Raw genomic sequence first — 25,421 nt, 5'->3', positions numbered from 1 at the left:
ACTTATAATAATTAAAATAACTACAAATGACTATTGATTTACTTGATGGCGTAGTTGTAATGTCTACGCGTTGCAGCGAGCTCCGAAGTCCTGGGTTTGAATCCTGGTCGGCCTAGAAATAAAAATGACTAGGTTTTTCTATTTTAAAATTATTCATTCACAGCTCAGTGTTAGAAAGCTGGAGTAGTGATACCGTGCCTCGGAAAGCACGTAAAGCCGTTGGTCCTACACCTGATCTCCCTGCGGTCATGTCGGATGCCGTCTAACCGGACTATGAGAGTAAAGGTTCATCATTATTGTCTGAAGGTAATTATTCTTCTTAGTGTAAGCTGCTTTAACGTTAGTTGGTGAATGATGTGTGTACCTATAATTTGGCATACATACTAGACTTTAAGCTTAGCAATGCTAAATATGTAATGTTTTATATGTAAGCCGTTGGTATACCTTTTAATAATAAAAAAAAAAAGGAACACAGAGTGCATCTGTACATTGCGCACACACTTTGCACTATAATATCTCTTATGTACCTGGCTGATCCCCGTTCAGATTGGCCGCCGGTGCCGACATACGGCTTGAAGGGATTATTTCATTCAAAATATCTAGGAACTGATTTTAAAAAGAGCTACATTAAAGTTTCTTGTTCCTTGTTCTCCGATAGAAAATTCCTTTGCGGTTTCGATAGGCGGTTAAGTTAAAATTGGCAGAAAGTAATAAACCAGAACATTTTATCGGTCCAAATAAATTATTTCATTTCAGTTACAACTGGCGTTATACCTAAACCTAAATTGCTTTTAACTGTTTTCAAGCAATTAACATTATGTCTTCTTGAAGGAACGGAGTTGTGTTATAAAAATGAATGGCGAGACGATCAAGCCACACTAACGGCCATTTCAATTCCGATCGCCTTTTTCTTAAGGTTTCGATCAATCTCACTGGTAGGTATCTCATATGTAAGAGTCCGCCTTGGTAGGTACCACAATAATGTCTATATCTGCCGCCAAGCAGTAGTGTGTAGTCACCGTTGTATTCCAGTTTAAAGGACATTGTAGCCAGTGTAACTATTAGGCATAATAAGACTTAACATCTCATCTCTCAGGATGGCGAGCGCAGGAATAACTAACAATACTTTGTAGTTCAAAGTGTTAGATGGTATTTCTACTGTTCATGGGTGGTCGTATCGCTTACCACTAGGCGAATGGCAAGCTCTTCACGTCATTTAAAGCATTTTTTTTTTTTATTTGGACCAGTCAAAACATTTTTTTTGACATCATAGAAATCATTAAACTAAACGGTGTCATAACAACAAATAGCGGCGATAGCCTAGTTAGATAGAAGTGATATGGACTGCCAAGACGAATGTCCTCATGTTCAAACACAAGGAAACCCACCTCTGACATTTCTATAATGATATGCGTTTTTTTGTGTGTTATTGATTGCTTTAACTGTGACGGAAAACATCGGGGGGATACATGCATACCTGGAAAGTTCTCTGTAAGAATTTTCAGAGTATGTGAAGTCTGCCTATACGCACTAGGCCAGTGTAGATGAGGCCCTTGCCCAGCAGTGGAACAGTATAAAATACATAATTTATGTTATTATATTATTGTTTACATAACAATATTTGCTTGATTTTGCTGAGCCTTATAAAAACAGAAAATTATAAAAATAGATGAGAATTTTCCGTACATTTTTTTGTAAAGGCATAGCGAATTAACCGCACTATACCTGATGAGAAAAGCGATACAGAAATTGGACTAACGAGCGTCATTTGGTTAAGAGTAACCTCGAATAAGACCTACATAATCACATGATATCAGTGACGCATCTGTTTGCACAACTATTCTATGATTTGCCGTGTTCGCGTAACACGAACAAACTTATGTATAGTAAATATTTACGTTGTTTTTCCATCTTCGTCCGTTTGTATGAGGAACGACAATACAAATTACCGCCATGACAACTTGAAATATAAATTATGTAAAATTGCATTGTTTAAGGACAGGTCAAAGTATTTATCCTTTTAACTCTAAGTGACAAAAGAAACGTTAATATATGTGTAAAAAAAGGCTTTTCTTATTCCTACTAAAAAGTGGTATTTTTTTCTAATTACTGAATTGGAACCGAAATAATCCAAAAGTTTTGAATTTAACTAGTCATCTATACATATAAAGTCCCCTTTTCTGTCTGTTTATATGTTATTGATTTTTTGAAATCTACTGAACGGATTTTTATGGAATTTGGTATGAAGATAGTTTTAGACCCTGGGAAGGTTATAGGCTACTTTATAACCCGGGAAAATATATAGCGGGTCCTTTGGAATTTATTAAAATTTAAATTGCTATCGTCGATATAGATTTACGCACTATTTCCTTGGGCTTGGCCACTGCTAGGTCTAAAGAGGTTATTGCTGATGATTCAATCGGTAGGTAAAAGAACAAATAAATTATATTGCAATAAAACTATATTTCAGATTTTATCAAGGATTATTATTATAATTTTCTTTCGACGTTTCGAAGACTTTGCAGCCTTTACGGTCCCTCTGCGTCCATTAATTATAATATAAAAAAATGAAAAAAAAAAAGTTTTATTTCATGTCTCACATTCGCGTAAACATATGAAATCATTAAATATATTATCATTTGACTGAAAAAGACGGCAAATAACTAATTTATTTTATTTATCCAACTGCAATTGTTAATTTTGTGTTACATTAAAGCCCACTAACTTTAATACGGCTTTTGAAAAATCATTCTTCAAAATAATATCTATCTCAGTAAATAAACCTAATCATAAACAGAATAATATCTCGTAAAATTTTATTACTGTCTAGTTTTCGTGACAGTTTAATTGTTCTCTAAGAGGCTTAGATTTTATTTATTACTGAAAACATTTGATATACTTAACGTTTCCAGCTTTGCTTTGAATGACGAGACGAGGTTACCGTTCGCCTTATGGTAAGCAATACGACCGCCCATAAACAGTAGAAACATCATCCACGACCTTGAATTATAAAGTATTGTTTCAGTGTTTGGTATTATCCTGCGAAGGTTGCGGCTGTATACACTTGCGCACCCCGCTATCTTCGATATTAGGGAGTGAGAGTCAAATGGCGTGGTTTTAGTCGGTAGGATGGTTTATACCGGCGAGTCCGGCAGAAAACCGTAAAAGGATTTCCCCGTGTTAAAAAATAAATAAAAAAAAAGTGTTTGGTATTCTACTGCGCTCGCTATCCTAAGACATGAGATGTTAAGTCTTATTATGTCTAGTAGTTATACTGGCTACAATATCCTTCAAACCGGAACACAATAATGACTACACACTCCTGCTTGGCGGCAGAAATAGACATTGTGGTGGTACTTACCCTGTCGAAATCTCCCATATGAGAGATCTACCTCCAGTAAACAACGGTTAAGGTTCTAACAGGCCGGCATTATTGTATCGACTGTCGAGGGATAAACATCTCTCGTCAGTTGGCGTTCTATTGGACCCCACTTCACTTTCAATCAGGTGTAGTAAGATTACTATGCCGTGCCCAAATACAAAAAAACAGTTTGTGTATTTACCTCTTCTACATAACTTTGACTTTCACTGATCAGTATGTTTGGTTGTAAAATTAACACGTTTCTGGTATACTGACGTCAGTCATGACTGACGTGAACTTGACACTTGACCCCGTCATTACAGAATGACTATAAGTTCAGTGTGCCATACGTAAACATTTATAGACCACAAGTATCACAATATGACGAAATTGTAATACAGATTACAGCTAGGTTTACTAGGGTTAAATGTATGTCAGGGCAACTTGCTAGCTATTCAAGGATAATGTATATATTTGCTAGTCTTGTCTTACTTAATGGTAATTGGGTTTATTTTGTTCTTGACTATTGAGATAAATTTGAGGTCTATTTGTGTAGCCATTTATAGAGAGGCTCATTTTGATGAATTCTGTTTAAACCACAATAAGACTGACAGTTTGCTTGTGTGGACAGCGGCGATAGTCTAGTTGGGAGTGGAACGGACTGCTGAGACAAATGTCCGCAGGTTCAAAACCCAAAGCACCACGTCCGACTTTTCTAAAGTAATGTGTGAATTATTTGTGAGTTATCGCTTGCTTTAATGGTGACGAAAAACGTCGTGAGGCAACCTGCATAATGAGTAGTTGTCCATAATAATTTTGAAGGTATGTGAATTCTATCAACTCGCACTAGGTCAGCGTGGGAGACCAAGGCCTAAACGCTCTCAGTAGTAGAGGAGGCCGTGCCCAGCAGTGGGACGGTAAATAATACAGGGCGGATATTATTATTATTGTATTATTATCCGCTGGTCTGAGTTATATATCACGTCTTATTTGAATTGTTTCACGCATAATATTAACTGCAGCGTATACTTATGAGAAGGAAAAGATCAATTTTATAAAGACACCGAGATTATGGTCGACATAACTTTCATTACTTTTTATTTAGCAATGCATTCAAGATAATATAACGATCACTGAACACCAATAAATAACTTACATTACTTTAATATTTTTATTTAGCAATGCATCCAATACATAATGATCATTGAACACCAATTCCCTTAGTCTTCTGGAAGATTCTTTCTGCATGTACATAAAAACATGGAAATCAAATTAAAAGCATGGAAACTTTGTTAATTCAATTGTAATGTAAGACTGTTGGAAGAAAAAAGTTTGCTATCGTGAACTGAACAGTGTATCAAAAGGAACAAAGGAGGTTGTGAAAATAATTATTTTTACGACTTTCGTATTTTTATCTGGAACACAATAAAGTTTTTCTGTTAAGGCTGCATAGGAAGAGATGTTTTAAAATTATGTTGTTAATCGTTGTTGTTTGAATAATAAATACGTTAATGTAATCTTTTAGTCTTATACCACTTTAATGGGTGTAGCACAGTTTTTCTAAGCATGATGCAAAAGATTATGTTTTGGACTGAAATTCGTAAGAACTAAAGCGAGTTGTTTCTGTAACTAACTGTGATAAATAAAATATGCTAATAGATATAATGTGCATTTTTTTGGATTCGTGGGCCTCCACTAAATAGTAAAACTAGCATTCACAGCGTCCGATGTCGGACCGACAAATCTTTTTAGTACCTACAATACCTTCATCACATTAAGTTTTGTAATTATAAATTTAACAAAACAACGATCTTGATTGTTCTTGAAGACAATAAGCAACATCGCACCTTCAGCGATACAATTTTCATTAACTTCATTGTAACCCGCCGTACAGAAAATTTACACGTTTTAACCAATTTAGATAATGCTCCAGCGTAGATCTGCAACATTTCTCGCGAATAAAGAGTTAAAAATTGTGTTAACTGGCTATTGTTGGAAAGGTCTGATGTTATCTACAAAATGGCGGCGTAAACCGTTCCATTTTATGTATTTAAATATTTCAATGCTATTGTCGATTGATTTGGATGTTGAGATGATAATCAGAACTAAATTGACTCCTATTTAACTCCATTCGACGCAGTAATTTGTTGATAGCCAAACCGATTTAATAGGTTAGACCCAGTGGCGTGCCTACCATGTCGGGTATGGGCAAGCCAAAGCAGTACAAAAAAAAATTCGTCTCCGTTTCACATAGAACTAGTGTTAAAAAAATTTGGCCCGTCATGACCTCTAAAAGAAGTTAAATTACTTATACCTCACCTACCGTACCTCAGAAAAAATACTTAACAATACATATACAACGACTGTCGAGTGTCGACGCGCCATGTTTTGTTTTGAAATTTCGTCACATATCTACCTACTGTACCTACTTAATTGATCAAATAATGAGGTTTTATTTCGCTGTTTACCGAAATTATTACGTTTATATGTTTTTGTAAATTGGAGTATGTCTTACATACAGCGCCGATTAAATCATTATCCCTAACCAGAAGTATCCCAAACACTTGTCTCGTTCGAGAAAAATGTGCAAAGCCAATGATACAACTTAGTTAATGTTTGTTCGTATGGAAGTATCCATCACGCCAATTAGTTTTGGATACTAGACTAAATACCTTATAAGGTTCTTCAACTCAGGAGTACATTTCGCGCCTCTCGCCAGCTTGTTTTATGTTGTTGTTTTTACATCATAACCTAACAAATTTACTTTCTTCTCGGCTATCAAACTTTCACACACTTGAAACTATTATAAGGTATCATTTCACTCATCTTCTTTATATTTAAATGTTTTAAATAATGCGAAAACACGTAATAAACACAAAAACTTTAAAAAATGTATCGCCGGCTCAATCAAAACAAACAACTAGTATTGCCAGTTACTTATCGCAAATTATACTCAAAATTTCTACTAAAATTATACGAAAGGTTTAATTAAAATACATATAATACATAAAAGTAATAATTATTATGTAAATAGAATTATGTTTATTCTAAAATCATTAAATATACATGAAAAATAAAAGATTATTCATCCAAATAAGGAATATTATTTAGAATAAATGTTTAATATTAGTAGAAGTGCAAAGACTTGGCAACACTGTTTATAAAGCATGGCTTTATTTCCAGTACTGATTGCTATAGAAACTTCTATAGCTATACGTGTTTGGTAGGATTTTATCCGTATTCAATCTATAAGTGTGAAAGAGAAAAAATACCGAGGCCAAAAGCCTCATGGAAGCCCACGCGAGAGAGAGTGATGAAATATATTTTGTGCGCGTGTTTTATATTAAAAATGAAATGCGTGCATACTGATACGGTTTAGATGTGATATGTCTTAGGGTGTATTAGTGTGTGTGTAGGTGCTCTCGAGGAGAATCGGCTCGGTGCACCGACACTTAGCGAGCGAATTTTTATCTTTACTGTACCGACCGTAAAATTATGATTATTCTTCCATATTCCGTTTTGTGCAAATAATTTTAGGGCAAGCCAGGCTTTTGGGCTTCTATGAAAGAACCGCCACTGGTTAGACCCACTAGTATTACGACGAGACAAGTTTTTTGCCTTCTCAATCACGTATACGTTTTTCAATTGTTTAATTCCAGCCGCGCTATTCCACTAGGGGACAACACGTTATAAGATGAGAATTCGTCCCCGCAGTTTAGATGTATTTAATTTTTTTATGGTATGATTTAATGAATTTTCTTCTTTGTGCAATAACCTTATGAAACTACATTTTACTTGTGGTATTTTTGGACTACTTCACACATCCAAGTCGTTAAATTTCTATAACTCCAATAAAGCATAGATTTGGTTTTGTAAATACGGACGGCAGTCATTCAAATTCAATCAAATTCTTGCTTGACCTATAAACAAAAATACTGTTTTGAATACTTTGACTAATTTGAGCAAAACATGAAAAACACGATGTTGACACTCACAAAATGATTTATTGTACGTTACACGACCCGAGATTGCATTATTATAATGTACTCGAGCGGTTCCATATTAAAATTTTCTTTTTAAATTCTTAGAAGCGGGGAAGTTTCATAAAAATGCTTTATGCATTTTACGACACGTGAGAAAAGGTATGGCGAATTATATTCCAACAATGTGTTACGTTTGCATGAAAAGGAATTGCAACGATGTACTATGTAGATGAAGGAATTTTAGAGAAAAGTTTAGATTTAAGATGATGCAAGTCTACTGCTGAGCATATACCTCTAAAGATGTCCAGTCAATACCAGAGCAACCAGTTCGAAGCGGCCTGCATGCCGAAAGTTCCTGTGAACTTTATTCTTTTTTGATTGCTTTGAATGACGAGATGAGCTTACCTTTCGCCTGATGGTAAGCGATACGACCGCTCATAAACAGCAGAAGCACCATCCAACATCTTGAATTACAAAGTATTGTTTGGCAAAGTACTGCGCCCGCCATCATCTCGCCAGACATGAGATATTTAGTCTCATTATGTCCAGTAGTTACACTGGCTATAATGTTCTTTAAACCGGAACACAACAGTGACTACACACTGCTGGTTAGCCGTAGAAATAAGATACCGTCGCGGTGGTACTTACCCAGGCAGACTCTGATATAAGAGTGACCTACCAGCAGATCTTTACAAGATCAGATGTCCACCCTGTAATTAAGCTTTCAAAGCTTAGAGAAGAAGATGATAAAATTATGGTCAATCAATCATATATCATGGTCAGTGTCATTAACAATAACAAAGTCATTGATTTACCTTATGACGTTTGTGTTGTGGTAACGCTTATAGGTTTTACGTTAGATGTTATTTATACAATTCATTAATTTTTCTGATAGTAGATTTGCGTACATTATGACATATGTGTTGTGGAAACTCTTATGGGTTTGCCTATACATATGATTTTTACAGTTCTTGAAGCTATCTGTTAGAAGATTGCCGTCCATTTATTTGCTTACAGCGTGAATGTATTTGACCATGTTGATACTACTTACAATTAACTGACTGCCTCGGTGGCGGAGTTGTATTGCATGGCCGGTATAGTACCCTCTGAGGTCAGGGGTTCGAACCCCGAGTAGGATGGTAATATTGGGTTTTTGTGCTAAATTTCAGCTCGAAGCTCGGAATTTGTGCCCGATAGGGGCATAGGCTTGCCTCTTATCAGATCATGGGACAGATTAATAGTGGATGATCTGATTGCATCTCTGCCTACCCCTTAGGAGATATGTGATATCCCCTTACGTGATTGTAAACCCGAACAGTTTGTAACGCGGGCAGATCCGGAAGAAAAAGCTAGTAACAATATTAAAGTCTGAAACGGATTGCTCTTTCAAAACATTTCCACAATGGCCCACGATGACGATTCCACAAAAGAAATTAGGTGGAGATAAATTGACAAAGTTTATCAAACAATTTTTCCCTCGCAATTTAAAGCATTACTGTTTTTTACTAAAACTAAAAGTGTGTTATTTTGGTGGTAGAATACTTGCGTAGGTACTTGTGGTAGGATCCTTGTAACCGCCCTGATAGCGACCATAATTGCGACCAGCACGGCATAATTATGTCGACTGGCAACGTAGTAACATCGTTTATCAGATAAAATTATAATTAGACTCCACTCCACTCACCATCAGGTGCAATGGAATAATTTTGCTTTGGCCGTATAAGAAAAAAATAACTAGCAAAAGTTTGTCAATCACCGTTAATTAAAAACCTGTTTTACTAAAACTCATAGTTGTAACACAATATAAAACTATTAAAATGCTAGGAACAATAAAGAAAAAGTCTCATTTAAACAGGCACTTTGGAAATTTCAGGTGTTTTAAGGATCTATAATAAAAGATAAACGTTTTATGCTAATTGCTGTTCTGAAGGTAATAAAGGGATAAAAAGGAACGATAAATTTGTTCTGCCGGCGAGTGTTAAACGGGCAGGTGAAAAACTTTATTTGGTTATCTTTTTCTCTAAGGGTGCGAAAAGGGTTTTGGGTCATTAATTATTTCGGAGATGGGATATTTGCTAAAGCCGTGTTAAACTTTATTACCTTTTTTGTACTTTATTGGTATTTCTACTGGATGTATTTTATATCTGCCCGATAGCGATTACTGTACACAAGGTGTTAAAACCCGCCACACTGGCTCACGTGTGTCACTTTCCAGGATCAACCTGTGTATTTTCCAACAGGTCAGCATAATTGTGTCGACTGCCGTGGTAATTATCTCTGGTCAGTCGGCATTCTATTGGACCCCACTCCACTTATCATCAGGTGCAGTGACTCCCTTAGCAGTGCCCGTATAAGAAAATCTTCATTGATAACGTCATCCTCGTCATCCTTGCGTCGTTATCCTCAGTTCTAAAGGTCGTGATCATATTGTATAGTGAGGGAGGTTGTCTTGGGAAAATTATATCTGCCGGTGGGCTTCCACGTCCTTCCAGATCAGATTTTTTGAGGGGATTTGGTCCTCACGGTTACTCGGTACCGCTTCATGTGTATGGCCATAGTGTCAGATTATTTCCCGCCACCAAAGGCTTGGCGTTGATCTTTTACGGCAGGCCTGGCCAACCCCTTTCTCTTGCATCTGAGCTTGATACCAGCAGAGTTTGATAGATAATGATAATAATTGATATTACTATTTTCGTTCCAAGTCATTGTCTCACAACTTCTAGGTAAATGCTACTCGTCATATAATTGTAAAAGCCGATCAAGAAGTGACAATGAAAATCAAGCTTAAGTATGTTATAGTAGGCTATAGGTTAGGTAATATAATACATAAATTTTATTCTTTTGGATTGAACAAATAATAATGACTTAAATGAAATACATTTTACAAGACCCAACTGTATTTACAGATTTGATTTTATAATAATTCTAAGTTCTCGATTTAAAACTAACATAGAATATATCATCAAGAGCTCCAACATATAGCACCTGTTCAAAGACAGATTAATAACTAATGGAATCCAAGTAATTCATACTTAAGTCCCAACCCTTATCAAAACCAACGGCGTTGCTATCATTTTAAACACTCAAATAAGCTCAGTTTATGTAACCTACATTTCAGAAGGCTTGAATCCCTCGCTTGTGTAGAGGCTCCTTAATTTCGTCATTCTTCTTGTAATGTAAACCTTCACAGAAAGAAACAAAGTTCAAATTACAGTGTACGTTTACTGTCATTTTTAATATTCATACAATGAGACACATCTTGCCTCGTGCGCGGCTCAAAGTAATTTAAAGTCTATTGTCGTATAATTATATTACGTGCTCAGAATTCGTGGTACTTTGAGAAATGATATTTCCTAATAAACATAAGTGTTAATTTCGCTTAAAGCGTCAGCACTTGGCTTGACTGCATTGTATCCTTCTGTTGGAGAAAAGGCAATCAGTAACCATGACGTCATGTAAAGAGGAGTTTGCAAAACTAGACACTAAGTACATTCTAATACAGTACATTACATGCTTGAAAGTGTTTGATGGGCTGACAACACATTGGAGAAGAATAAAAGCAAAGATTAATTATTGTGAGGAACTGAAGTGATTTTGATTAAAATAAAAAGAACTATCACTGACTACAAAAATACTTTCAGTAATATTTCACCAACTAATCGACTTACATGACTTGTTAATGACCTACTTACTGCGGTCTGTCAAACAGTTAGTTTTATAGCAAAAGGTGTCACAAATTACCTCGCAGGTATATTTTTATCCTTACATTATTATTTTCTCTTGATGATATAAAAAGCAGTGATAGCCTAGTTGGGTGTGAAATGGACTGCCGAGACGAATGTCCGCAGGTTCAATCTCAAAGGACCCATACCTCTGAGTTTTCTAAAAATTATGTGTGTATTCTTTCTGAATTATGGCTTGCTTTAACGGTGAAGGGAAACATCGTGAGGAAACCTGCATAAGTTCTCTATAGGAATTTTGAGGGGTGTGTGAAGTGTACCAATCCGCTCTAGAGCAGCGTGGTGGACTAAGGCCTAATCCCTCTGAGTAGTAAAGGAGGCCCGTGCCAAACAGTGGGACAGTAAATAATACAGGGCTGATATAATAGATGTGATGATATATCAAGACTAAAATATCAATTTTACATATAGTATACAACAAAGTATTTGCTTTAAATAAATGAAATATCTATAAAAGCGGATATTCTGAATGCTTAAAACTATTTTCAGGGCGTGAACGCAACCGGATGAGATATAAGGAAGAATATTAAATTTCTCCACAGCGTCGCACGCAGACATTTTTATATTTATGTGATTATACTTCTCGGCATTTCGCTGTTTTTTATCCTTTTGATAATACTAATGTTCAGTTCTATCAACAAAATAAATTCAGCAACTGCTAGTCTAATGCGAGATGGTGGATCTCTTGTACTTCCTCTATTAGTCAGTAAAATGCTACACATGCAGGAATATTTAGCTCTAAAATATACTTTTAGGAGTTATGCCTCCAAAACCAGGTATTGGTAGTTTGCATGTCGCCATTTATTTGTACCTTTCCAGTTTTAGAGTTGTCTCCAAAACCATTAAATACCTATTTGAAGAGTTACACATTATTTTATTGTAATTTTTCCATGTCTTCATATAAGATTTCATTGTCGCCATTTATACAAGTAAACTTTAAGTGTTCATTGTTAAGTAAAATCGACAGTTAATCTTCCAAACAAGTTGGAACAAGTGCGAGGAAGGAAGGAGTGGCTTGGAAGGGTTCGAAGTTGTCCAAACTATTGATCAATACCATATTGTTACATCGAAACTCAGTTTACGTACGTGTCTGACAAACTGATATTTTGGGATTTAGACTGTACGAGAGATGTTGCTGCATTGCGGTGAATAGATTTGTCTGTATTGATTGATACAGTTGGTTTATATTTTAAACAATTCTTTCGCTGATGGTGGATATATTTTATATCCGCCCGGATAGCGACCATAGTGCACAAATTAAAACCCGCCATAGTGGCACAAATATGTCGCGTTCCGGGATCACCCTGTGAGTGTCTGGTGTCGACTTCCGAGGGTAGATAATTTCTCGTCAGTCGATTATTGGACCCCACTCCACTTACTATCAGTGGGGTCATTTTGCCGTATTCGAATAAAAAAACTTAAATACAAGCAATTAGGTCATTTGGTGTTTATTTTCACCACAATTCTAAAGGAAACGATCAATTTGTCGATTCTAAAAATGTAAGCATTGGGATTCTTTTTTGTTTTTCGTTGGTTCTTATAACAGTATAATAGCCAAGCTGATCGATGCCGATGAATCGTATAAGACTGAATTTTATAGACGAAACGAACTATTTTGATCATAATAGGTAGTCATCTCTGAGTGTCTAGTAGTGGCGAACTGTCCATAAAAATCAATTCCTGCCGTCTTCCATTTTAGGTTTATTTACGTTTGTCTTAGTTTTTGTTTTCTGTTAAGTTAGCCGCAATGTTAACAAAAGCATTTTTTTGCCTTGGGGTACTTTTTGAAAAATTTCACCTTTCCCCACTGGTGCCATGCTTAGTAGAAATGCCTGAAGTGTCGAAATTAATTTTAAAGTATGGACCATCTACTACTAGACTGTGTTGTTGATGGTTGCTATAAATTTATAGACAGGCGTAACTTACTCAAGCAATGTACTCACCTCCTCATATGGTTGTATAAAAACCATACAAATAACACAATGCATGCCTTTTGCATAGTTGTATTATGTAAGCGATGTGTCTACCGCGCTGAGGTCTCGGGTTCGAAACCCAGTAAAGTGATATTAAGTTTTTCTGCGATATCAGTCTGGAGTGTGTAATTGTGCCCGGTAAATGGCATGAGGCCATCCTTAATTGGGGTCTTCTCCTCTATCCCATGAGATCGAATACAGCTGGCGAAATATGAGTGTCATGGCAGTGCCTACTGTGGAAATGCGCGATGCTATACAGGGTCATTTTGTCAAATACTTGTCTACATAAAAATACTATACCATAAGCTATCCTAAATCCTAACCATATATATATATATATATATATATATATACTATATATATACTTTTATATATATATATATATATATATATATATATATAAAAGTTAACGTTTCGAAAAAAATAAATATTAATAAAAGATAATTTTAATTTTACATGCCCTTAAGCCACTACACAACGAAGAGAATTTGTCGGGGTAACATTTTACTTTTGTCCGAAATACACACACCTTATTCGCACTAAAGTACAAAATTATGAAATAACTAAAACTGGAATTTTGGCGAATATATTTGTTATTCATAAATTATTTTCGACTCAATGTTAGCAGAGTTAAAGACAATTTCATTTAGTAACGCAATATCATTATGATCCTATATCACGCTGTTCTTAAAGAAAAAATGTGTCAAATATCCCGCACGATATTTCATCTCAATTACTATGCATTGAGATCGTTTAATTTCCATACTTGGGCCCTGCCGGGAGACAGGCTTGTAGTTACCGAGTGTGAAATTAATAAGACTGAAACTTGAGCAAGTTCGTCAGCATTATTGAGTAGGACAGTGGTAGTACAATGTTACTATAGAATATGAATAGTGGCCCAAGTAAGTGTGTTGCGTTCCGGTATATTCGGTTCCAACAGGCCGACGTAATTGTGTCGACTGTCGAGGGGTGATCATCTCTCGTCAGTCGACATTCTATTGGACCCCACTCCACTTACCATCAGGTGCAGTAAGATCATTTTATATTGCCCGTATAAAAAAAAAAATATGGTCTAAGATTTATAGCCGAGAACGAGTTAAGTGCGCGGATGTTTGGTGTTGAGATGTTTTGTCTATTGCTTTGTTTATCTGCGAAACGTTCCGTATGTTTAAAGCCTTAGGGGTGATGTTGCAAATTATGTCTTCGTAGCCCGTTCTGGGGTTCACAATATTAACTAAAGTTACACATGGCGACAATTCATCATAATAATTTGATATAAGCAGTCCAGTTTTGGTGCGAGGCGGCATAACTTTGGTGACTGTTGTTCATTGCTCATTATCTTCTGGATTCAAATTCTTATTCGTACAGCCACCAAAGCAGCTGAACAAAATTAAAATTCCAAATTGCCTTTAAATTTTTGTGTCCGTATCAATAATGGTTTTATCTTAAGCCAAATAAACTTCGACACTTTATTTTATATAAAGAAAAAGAAAATTTTGATTAAAGTTAATGTGGAGAAGCGTTTTGAAATTTTGAATTTTTTCAGCTAATTTGTGGTTGACTGTACATTATACGTTGCCATCTGTAATATATAGGTACTCACTCTTTATAGGTACTACTCACTTTCAATAGGTCGATGAGGAAATCTTTGGGGGAGGCCCATGTTCAGCAGTGGACATCCTGCGACTAATGATGATGATGCACTCCTTATACTATCACTACATAGTATAAAACAAAGTCGCTTTCTCTGTCCCTATGTCCTTTTATATGCTTAAATCTTTAAAACTACGCAACGGATTTTGATGCGTTTTTTTTAATAGATAGAGTGATTCAAGAGGAAGGTTTATATGTATAATAACATCCATTAAATAGTGGAGAAATACTGTTATTTTTTTATATTATACCCGTGCGAAGCCAGAGCGGGCCGCTATGTTTTTATATACAACGTTCACAGTTTTTCTGTAGTGTATTTAGTATCAGCATTGCACCTGTGCGAAGCCAGGGCGGGTCGCTAGTAATATATAAAGGTGAAATGAATGCCAAAGACATTGTCTATTAGTCTACCTTTGGGTGACGTAAATATGAAATAGTATAGGTAGGTAAACTAAATAATATTATCATAAAACATTAAAAAATCTGTACGATTAATAAATACCTGAAAATTTTATTCCTTTGCTTGTTTGTTCCAACACGCAAGTATTCACAATCATTCTGAAAATGCATTCACAGAAAGTTATAATACCACGAAAAGAGATTTTATGCTCTCGAAGTCGTGTGCAGAAACTACTAAAAATATAACTTCAAAGAGCATTGCTAAAAGAAGCACATACTTCCCATTCTTCAATCGTCACGAAACATAATTCCAGCGAGTTTAAAAACTCAATGAAAACAGTCTCACGTACAAATGTATTATCCTTTAGCTCATGTGTTCATTATTGCGTTCTTTCCGAGCCTCGGTACGTGACGAAGCGTTTGTTAAATTAAAATGGAATACTTGTGAGTATGTCATGATCAATGAAATCTTTATTCTAAAAATTGGTTCTATGCTTAACGTGGTAGAGACGCTTTTCAAGTATTACGTAATTATAATGTTAGTATCCCCCCCTCTCTCTCCCTCCCTACTTGTCCGCAAAAGTAAGCAAATGTTATTGCTTACGTAAGGTATAATGTTTACAAATAAAATATATTTAATGTTATTTTTAATGTTATTTATTTGTTTTAATGTTATTTATTTATTTATTTGGGTCGGAGGCCAGATGCAGAAGGCAGTATTGGCTGGACACGGCGCGCATTGTGAGGAGATTCCTTACTTTGAAACCCTAACCGCCGGGTCTTGAGCTTCGTCATCAGAGGGTCATACATTTTTTTTATATTTTTATTTGCATGTTTTTAAATGTATATGAAAAAATGTAAAAAAAAAAACTTCAAAATAAAGAGAATTGACTTTTATAAATTTAAAATTGCTGATGTAAACTGTTCAGACCCCCTTTCCCCATATCATCAAACATAAGCAAAGCGTATACCCTCATCCTCATATGGTGCTTAAGTAATACTTGAACGGCCCCAGAGGACAGATTGGGAAGTGAATGTTTAATTGGTAATCGAATGAAACAAATAAATCTTCATTCTAAAAAGGATTTTATTATTAATGTGATAGAGGACAGATTGATGTGAATGATATCTAGTAATGTGAGGAGGAACGAAGGAAGGACAAAGTATAGCATTCTTATGTAAGAAAGATATGTTTAAAATTCAAAGTAAAAAAAAATCGAGGTGGTAGTTGAATATTAAGTTGAATGTGGTCATCATAAAACTCATTATGGATACAATTTATAATAATCAACCACTTAAAAATTAAACTTTATTTAAAAACCCCATATTTTTTTACTTATTAACGTAGTAGCCAACGGAATCCAAACTCAATTAATATAATACAAAATCCAACTTCGAACATTTCATCATGACCTAGGATGTCTTTCATACATAATAAATGAACAATAATTTAGAGTCTAATTATGTCAGTTATGCTATAAAATATACTTATTCAAAAACCACCTTCGAGTCAAACCATCTCTCAACTTCCACACTTAAGACACAAAACTATCCAACAAAAGTAATTTATTTATATTATCTCACTAGCTTCGTGTTATAATGAACCATTCTCATTACGACAGAGTACGTTCTCTGGCCTACGGAGCGATGCACTTGAGCTATTGTTTCCAACCCAAGCCGGGACATCTTGGAAATGCAATTAATATTATGTAAACTGGACGTGTAGTGGAAGTAAGCTTTCTTTTGCTTTTATGTTTTAAATATATTTCAGCATATATTTCTTCTAGCTGCCTTAATGAAGTGTGTTTAGCTTCTATTTTTTCATTTACATCAAACATTAGTATAACTTCTTCAACCTGCGTCATTTAATTCAGCTATCAAAAAACAATTTCTCTTAGGTTTTACTGTCGAATGTCTTGATGTCAACCTGAGAGATCTTATCATTACTGAATCGTAAATAAAACAATCATAAGTTTTTCCTAACCAAGGTATCAAAAAGTGTAAATAAGATAGCACTCTTGAAAAACAATATTTCTTAAAAATACTAAGAATCTAGTAAATAATATAGTTCTTCTAAAGGTTTACATTTCACAAACGATTCCACAAAGGTTCGCACCGACCAAAATCCGTTGACCTACTTGATTATTTACCCGTACTTTTATAAAAAAGAATTGTGTATCACTTTACGGAAATATCGAACTAATAAAAGGGGAAAAAATTGAAACTCCTCAGATTTCAAATTCAAATAATAATTTATACGTCGATCGACGGCGGGCCGAGTGCTAAACTTCCTGATTTAATAAAAAAGCCCTTTTTCTTCGTGGACAGTTTGACGGAGGTTCAGGAAAGTTAGGATACTTGATATTTCAGGGTTCCGACATATTTGTGACCCTGATAACTTGAGTGCGGACTGTGATAATGGCTGTAATTGAAAAACGGCGATGATATTTCTTTATTATTGGAAATTGAAGGATTTCTATAGGTAATGTACAAAGATGAGGTATCGAATTGAATTGTATTCTAAAAGAGGCTTCCGTTGTTCATGGGTATCGGGAATTGCAAATAACGTAACTAATCTTCAACCTGATGTTTTATTTGAATTATTTTTGAGCTTATGAATTGTTTTTTTTGGTCCGGATACAGCATGTGATGCGGTAAGTTGTAAATTCAACCTGTAATATGCATTCTCCTTACATGTTTATACAGCTTATTTACAACTCTAGGACATTAGCTCAATTTTAGAGCCGTGGTAACGCCGCGACAGTTTAATATATTTTTTTTTTTTCAGTAAGTTATAACATTTCGCGTCGACTCCATGAAGAAGTAATATAATCTACATAAGGATGTGTTAATACAAGGAGTCATTGAGTTCTACCAAAGGTGCCTTATTAGTTAGTGGTATTTCTGCTTCACAATCAATTCTTTGTCAAATTGTTTACACTAATATAATATACCATAATAGAAAATAAAATCTTAATTAATGCATGCTGTGTTTCTTTAGATGTATGATGCACATTGTTTTATATCATCTTATGTTTATGTTAAGTGTTAACTGATTTATGTGTTGTGTTTTTAGGAGAACTTATAATAAATAAATACAATTATGATGAGTCATCCACAATCAATTCAAACTATCCTCAATTTACGTCGTTTAAACGGAGACGTGTATGATGAAGCACCTTAAATTCTGCAATGAAATAATCGTCCATATATGCTTGAGCTGTAGGCATGTACAAAACCCATAACTTGGACATCAGATCGAAGTGCGCGAGAGGTCTTCTTACACTGGCCGGCTTCTGCCAACTAAGGCTCTTGTCCCGCAAACTCTTGGTGCATTTAACGAGATAACTTCGTCACTTGCGGAAGATGAAGGCAAAAAGTTGACTGTTAAGTCGGGTATTAAACTGAAATATACAATAGATATTTGTGTTTCAGGAATACTGAGTAATGACCTATCGAGTTGTGGAAAATATTATCTCTGAATGTTGTTAGCGTTTTATGTCTAAAAGCGCTTTTAGAACCCTATTGGCTGGTTTTTTCTGATGTATAACTAATATTACTGTAGGTAAAGGTTCATCCAAATCCGTTCAGTATTTTTTTCGTGAAAGACGAACAAACATACATCCATCCTCACAAACTTTCGCATTTATAATATTAATTGGATATATAATATATTATATTGTTGAGAACTGATGTGATTTTGACTAAAATAAATAGAACTATAACCGACTACAATAATACTTTCACTATTTTCACTAACCAATTGACTTATATGACTTGTTAATGACCAACTTACTATATACCTCGGTCTGTCAAACGCTTAGTTTTATAGCAAAAGGTGTCTCAAACACCCTCACAAAAATATTTTATTCTAGCACTATGATATCGTCTTATATGACGAAAAACTTGCAATATTAAATCAATATCAAAACATAAAATCTCATTCTCTAATTTCTTTATATAAAATGTTAATAGAGGAAAGTAACTACCTACTAAATTAGACTAAAACTATCCCAAGCTTCTGTCAACGCAATTATTTACTTTATAAACAGTAAAATCTAATGTTTATTTTCATTGCACCCTGAAATGTGTAGAGGAAATACCTAAATCTAAATATACAGGGGACAAGCGCGCGGGTAAATCTATTCTTACACTTATGCATTATAAATGCCGGCTCGCTACGTGATACGTCTACAGGTTCTACAGGCTTCTATTACAGAAGCCCCCCGTAGACAGCTGTATTTCCGAAACAGGTAACAGTGTAGTGACATCCAAGTCTTCAATATCAACGATCAAATTTAATACATATTTTGTAAAATGTAGGTAGATATTGTAACTTTGACTTTGCGGATGAACAACACCTCAGTCCCCCCGTGATCATGAAGGCTGCAAAGTCTTCGAAATGTCGGCAGAAAACTAAATTAAAACCGCGATAAAATCCGAAAAATAATTTAATTTCAATATTTTAATACATTGTTTGCTCTAGCGTTAATAATACAATGAAAAATTTGAGTAAATTTTTAATGACAAATTTCGGCAGTTGGTAAATTATACAGCAAAATTGAAACATCCTTATATAGGAAATGGATGAGCACTCGCTAAAGGGCAGTTGTTGGAGCTGTCAGTTGCAAAGCGACTAATACAACCATATAATTCTCTTTGAATACAACAGTAACTGTTTGGAAACAAAATGTTGACAGCATTGACGAATATTCTACAGACACGAACGTCCATATGAACTATTTGTTCAAAATCTGCACTAAAATGGCAACTAAAACGACACTGTTATAACCTATTTATTCACTTGAGCATCAAATAATTTTACTTATTTGACTAAAATTTTTATTCAAGTCCAGGTTTACTTAGACTCGAGTTCTTATATTATTAGCGCCACTCCGTACACCCACACGCTGTATATCCATGGTTGACAGCTCCTGTCGCGAACTGTGCGTTTATAATAAAAGTTAGACATGTCAGTACATACTCTAGAGAAACTATAAATATAAATATTCGTAATATTGTGAAATCATTAGACTCACAATTATATGTTAAATGATTGCATTGCAATAATATTAATAATATCAGCCCTGTATTATATACTTGCCCAGTGCTGAGCACAGGCCTCCTCTACTACTGAGAGGGATTAGGCCTTAGTCCACCACGCTGGCCTAGTACGGATTGGTAGACTTCACACACCTTCGAAATTCCTATACAGAACTTCTCAGATGTGCGAGTTTCCTCACGATGTTTTCCTTCACCGTTAAAGCGAACGATAAATTCACAAAGAATACACACATGATTTTTTTAGAAAAGTCAGAGGTGTGTGCCCTTGGGATATGAACCTGCGGACATTTGTCTCGGCAGTCCGTTCCACTCCCAACTAGGCTATCGCCGCTTATTCTATTGCAAGCCAGTTACATAATCAATTCTATCTATAGATTTTATTGGCTTTATTTTCGTGTTTTTTAAAGGAGCAGTAAAATGCTTTCCTATCCCAAATAAAATATCTACACCGAATCACGTATTTATTTTATGTAAAAGAAACAAATGTACAAATAGATAGCATCTTTCGCGTCGATGTTAACAACCAAAATTCGAAATCACGACACTCACGATCAAACATCGATTTCGTATAAACTTTGTTACAACCTACAACCATATAAATGCCATATTTTTCCTATAAAATAACATTTTATTAGAACCTCTTCACTCCATCTAACAACACATTATATAACCTATAAAAAGTTTAGGAGATCAAACAATCGAGCGGAATGCTTCAATCTATGTATCATTAAGTTGTTAAAGTATTTCGGGTCATGGATTTCCTCGCGCAAAATAAACACGAAATATAATCAAGAAGAACGATATAACTATAAATATTAGATGATAATGATAGATAGACTTGATGTCGTCCTACACTCATTAACTATAGTAAAAACAAACAGAATGAAAATAATATAACCTAGCGATAAACTTAAAGAATATGATCATTCCCACAATTTTTTAAATTCTGGTTTTGTGTTAGCGTTACCCGATTGTAAATAAGTATCTTGAGAGGGTTCAAGAGTATTTAAAATATTTTTCTTTCTTTCTATTATTCTTTTTTTCTTGCTTTTACTTTGTTTCTTCACGCACAAGAGATCAATACAGTCGACGATGAGTTGGCTCTGCAATAACTGATCTTGCCCTACATTAAGATCCTTAAGTATTTCTTACTGGGATAAACCAAATCATGTTGGATTGCATACATCATGTTTTATCAACATCGGGTGAGTGTAGTTGCATGACTTTTTTTTCGGCAGTAAGAAAAAAAACAACTTGTCGCTACCACTACGGGGAAGGTTGGAACGGTTATGTTGTTTTCACCGGTCTTACGGCCCAATGTCTGGGAGTATAGCTTCATTCGAGTGAACATTGGACCGAGTCCCTAACCCTATGTACCCCTTACATCGACATACCAACCAAAATCCGCGGTGGCCTTCTTCGGGGCATATCATTGAATGATACCAATATAAAAAAGTAAACAGTTATGTAATGCTGTGGGTTAATTTAGCATTAAAACAGGTCCGGTGACACTCCTTTATTCACTGCTCTGATCGACATGCAACACCACATCCAGGGGGTGGTAAGAAAAAAAATAATGTAACAGTTTTTTTTAACTAACTCCTCAAGCGAGTAAAATTTCAAGTAATAACTACAGCGTATATCGACTTCCAGCAGTCAACACTAATACACGTGTACACAAGATTCTTGACAGTTCTCGAGTTCCGTATAAATCAATTTATTATTAGCCGAGTAAGGCGAAACCATTCGAAATTCGCGATAGAAATTCTTGTACAGGATTAATAAATGGTTTTTATTTTTAGTACAGATGAGTGTTATGTTATTTATGACCTCTGGGCCTTTAAATGTTATATCTTTAATTTATGTTACTGATGGGAAATTTGTTGGATTTCGTTTTTATAAACATTTCCAAATTATAAGTGTGTTTAAGCATAATTCAGAATTTGATTTAATGAAGGCGTTGGCAGACTTTGGCGCCTCTTTGCTGTGATGATTGTCCATTGGCTGTGGACAGAGAAGTCCTAGATTGTATTACCAGGTTCTATACCCCGAACAAGTTTTAAGAATGTGAATTTCTTGGCACTAAAATAACTCAGAGTTATTTGAGTTTAGACAGATAGCCAGTTGTAAAAAAACTTAGCTGAGTTCAAATACTCGTTTTTCCAGTATGCGTGGAAATTATAACTGCTTCGATAGAGTAGTTGTATTGTGTGATGGGTACGGTTATAACTAAAGCTGAGCTCTCGGGTCGGTAAAAAAAATAGTTTGATTAAGTTTTTCCATATTAAAATTTGCAGTTGTAGCTCGGAGTTAGCAAGTTGTCGGTGCGATACACCCATATTGAATCCTGAGTCGAGCCCAAAAGACAGGGTGAGTGGGTTTATCAATTTTAAAAATTAGCTGTCGCAGCTTCGAATTAGGTAGTTTGTGGTGTGATACTCCCTCACCTCAGAAAGCAAGTAAAGCCGTTGGTCCTGCGCCTGATATCTCTCCAATCATTTCAAATTACGGTGACTGCACTGTGATCAGCGAGTGCACTGATGTATTGCGCCCACACTTTTGCTCTATAATATCTCGTGCCTTCCTGACTGATCTCCGTTGAGGATGGCCGCCGTGGCTGAAATTCGGCTAGGAAGGTTTTTATCTGTTGAAAAGGGTGTTACATCGACCGCACGTTAAAAGAGGTATTGCCGCTTTACTGTAAATCAAGGCAGCTGCTAACTTACATTTTTTTATTGATTTGAATGACGAGACGAGCTTGCCGTTCACCTGATGGTAAGTGATACGCCCGCCCATAAACAGAAGACCATCCAACACCTTAAATTACAAAGTATTGTTTAGTATTCCATTGCACTCGCCATCCTGAGATATGAGATGTTAAGTCTTATTATGTTCAATAGTTACACTGGGTACAATTCCCTTCAAACTGGAACACAATACACCATGCAGACCAGCCAAAGACCAGTTGGTAGACTTATTAACATTAATCACATCCAATTCGTTCTCAAATATTAAACAAGACTTAACGATGAATAAATTTTACAAATCATAAAAACTAACTCTTTAAGTGGTGCAAACATCTTAATTCCAGTATAAAGTAAAGACGAAAGAATAATAAAATGCTGCCAACGTTGATTCGACATTTTGCACAAGCAGTTAATTTCAGTAAACTTAAAACAAGCATCATAAAACGGAATTTGTTGTAATATTAACAATCGGGCGAGAGAGGCCGCTAGGAAATTTTTAATCCTCCTGCTTTTACCGACTTCCATTTTAGGTATTTATGCAAACGTTTCTAAGTAGGCTTGAAACGAAAAAACTTCCCTCGATAACTCATCTGCAGAGTAGAAAATATTTTTTTTCGTAGACGTGAATCCCGTTTGGTGGCTGCGGTTAAAATTCTAGTTCCTTTGATGTCTAGCTAGTGAAGACTTTGCAAATAAACTTAGACGTAGCGATGAGTTTTCTAAGTTAATTATGTGCCTAGGGTAACCTATATTTATACTTTTGAAATAGATATTCAGTGGGACATGCTTGTTATATTGTCTGACTTCTAGTCGTAGTAATTGATAAGCTATGCTGTATAGGTTTAGGAATAAGGACTATATTGGTTTGGGGTTATTAACGTTCTCTATCAAAATTGTACAAGGTTTTACAAAAATATAACTACTTCAAAGAAAATATTAGTTTCTGTAACCAAAACCGATACACGTAACTCAATTTATTGATCTTCAACTCTTAATTTTCGTAGAGTACATTCGACTCTACGTCACTTAATCTTCATCAAAATATCTCATTAATATTTAACTCGCGCGTCGTGTTTGAAGTCACCCTTCTACCCCAATTTAATAAAGAAAATCTGACGGGCACCCTGCAGCTGATAGAAATTCTTGTATTGTCACCGAGCTAAGGTCAATTTCATTTGAATGAGAATTCCCATTGAAAACAATCCGTATTTGCAAAAGCGTAGGGTGGATTTCTGCTCAGCCTATTTGCAACATGGATCTAGGATTTTGCTGACACATTCCACTGTTTATTATTAGATGTTGTTTCGAGACATTCTCAGTATTGTGAGCGTTATCAACAATTTTACGCAGCGACTCAGCTTATGTGCGAATATCGGGTGTTTTTAAATCTCTGTGTTCCTTTATTGAAACCTTTCTGTTCGTTTCTTATTGCTCCGATTCCTCCGGTCTAGTTATAGTAAATTTGCAATATCGTTTTCGTAGTTTGTGATACTTTTTCTTTATGTACGGTTAGATTTTGTACATTTGTTGCTGTTTGCGTCATTTATGTGACGTGAATGGAGTAATGACAACATTTCAAAATGTAAACGTGCCTAAAACAAAAATACCGTTTCTTAATTTTTCTACTCTGAGTTCGGTTATGAATTTTTAATATTTTTTTAATACTTAATTTCGGAGAAAAAAATTAAAAACCGAAAAATGCTTGATGACGTCACATATACGGTTGAATGAAATAGTTCCTTGGTCCACCTTATTATTTATTTTAACTAACTAAGACACCGTCATTTGTCAATGTCAAATGTCAAAATTACAATAGATAAGTCACAACTGTCACTTTTAACGAGAGAGACAGAAACAAAAAAACTGTCACTTTATTTTTTATTTACTGCAAAGCAAAGGTCATTACGTTTTGAGCCGTATATGTGACGTCATTTGGAGCTTACGTCGTTTTAAAATAAAACAAAATTCAAAGTGAAAATCATGAATGAAAATATCTGCATTTCGAAAAAAGAAATAATATGGGTCTCATCATTTTAGATCTAGTTTCATAAAATATAAACATTTTGGTATGTTGAAAAAATGAAATGTTGTCAATTGAATATTTATGTGCCTCGAAGTCCATGTATATGAACAGCTAAAATAAAAATTCACCATGAACTATAACATTTCTAAGTTCTGTAGCGATACTTGCAACTATAAAACGAAATAAAAATAAACAATTTTTACCCTACACTTTGGATCGTCATTTTAAGATTATTTTTATCCATTATACCCACAGACGGTCACGCGGTTTATACCCGAAGGGCTAGGCAGAGGCGTAACTGATGCACCCAAATTCCGTCGTGCGTATTTCATGTGATAGATGGCGAGCCTATTGTTGTATCGGCCACAAATTCCAGACTCCGGGCTGATACTTTCTGAGTAGAAAAACACAAATATCACTTTACCCGACCCGGGGATCGATCCAGGCACCACAAAGCGCTGCCAATCGCGCATGCCAA

General features: G+C 35.2%; 1 long non-coding RNA gene across 2 annotated transcripts; it reads right to left on the bottom strand.

Moving 5' to 3' along the window:
- Window positions 1-16,267: 16,267 nt before the first annotated feature.
- On the bottom strand, window positions 16,268-22,938 carry LOC115442658. Of its 2 annotated transcripts, XR_003938548.1 has the most exons (4): window positions 22,900-22,938; window positions 22,621-22,790; window positions 18,289-18,513; window positions 16,268-17,531 (listed from the first exon to the last, which is right to left on the bottom strand). It is a non-coding gene; the product is annotated as an uncharacterized LOC115442658 (long non-coding RNA). The 2 variants fall into 2 exon arrangements; XR_003938547.2 differs by lacking the exon at window positions 22,900-22,938 and having other exon boundaries at window positions 22,621-22,835.
- Between the last annotated feature and the right edge of the window lie 2,483 nt (window positions 22,939-25,421).

The sequence above is a fragment of the Manduca sexta genome, chromosome 9 (assembly GCF_014839805.1).
Source record: "Manduca sexta isolate Smith_Timp_Sample1 chromosome 9, JHU_Msex_v1.0, whole genome shotgun sequence".
Taxonomy (NCBI): Eukaryota; Metazoa; Arthropoda; class Insecta; order Lepidoptera; family Sphingidae; genus Manduca; species Manduca sexta.
Note: the sequence above shows the minus strand (reverse complement) of the source record. Positions and strands in the feature narration are given on the sequence as shown.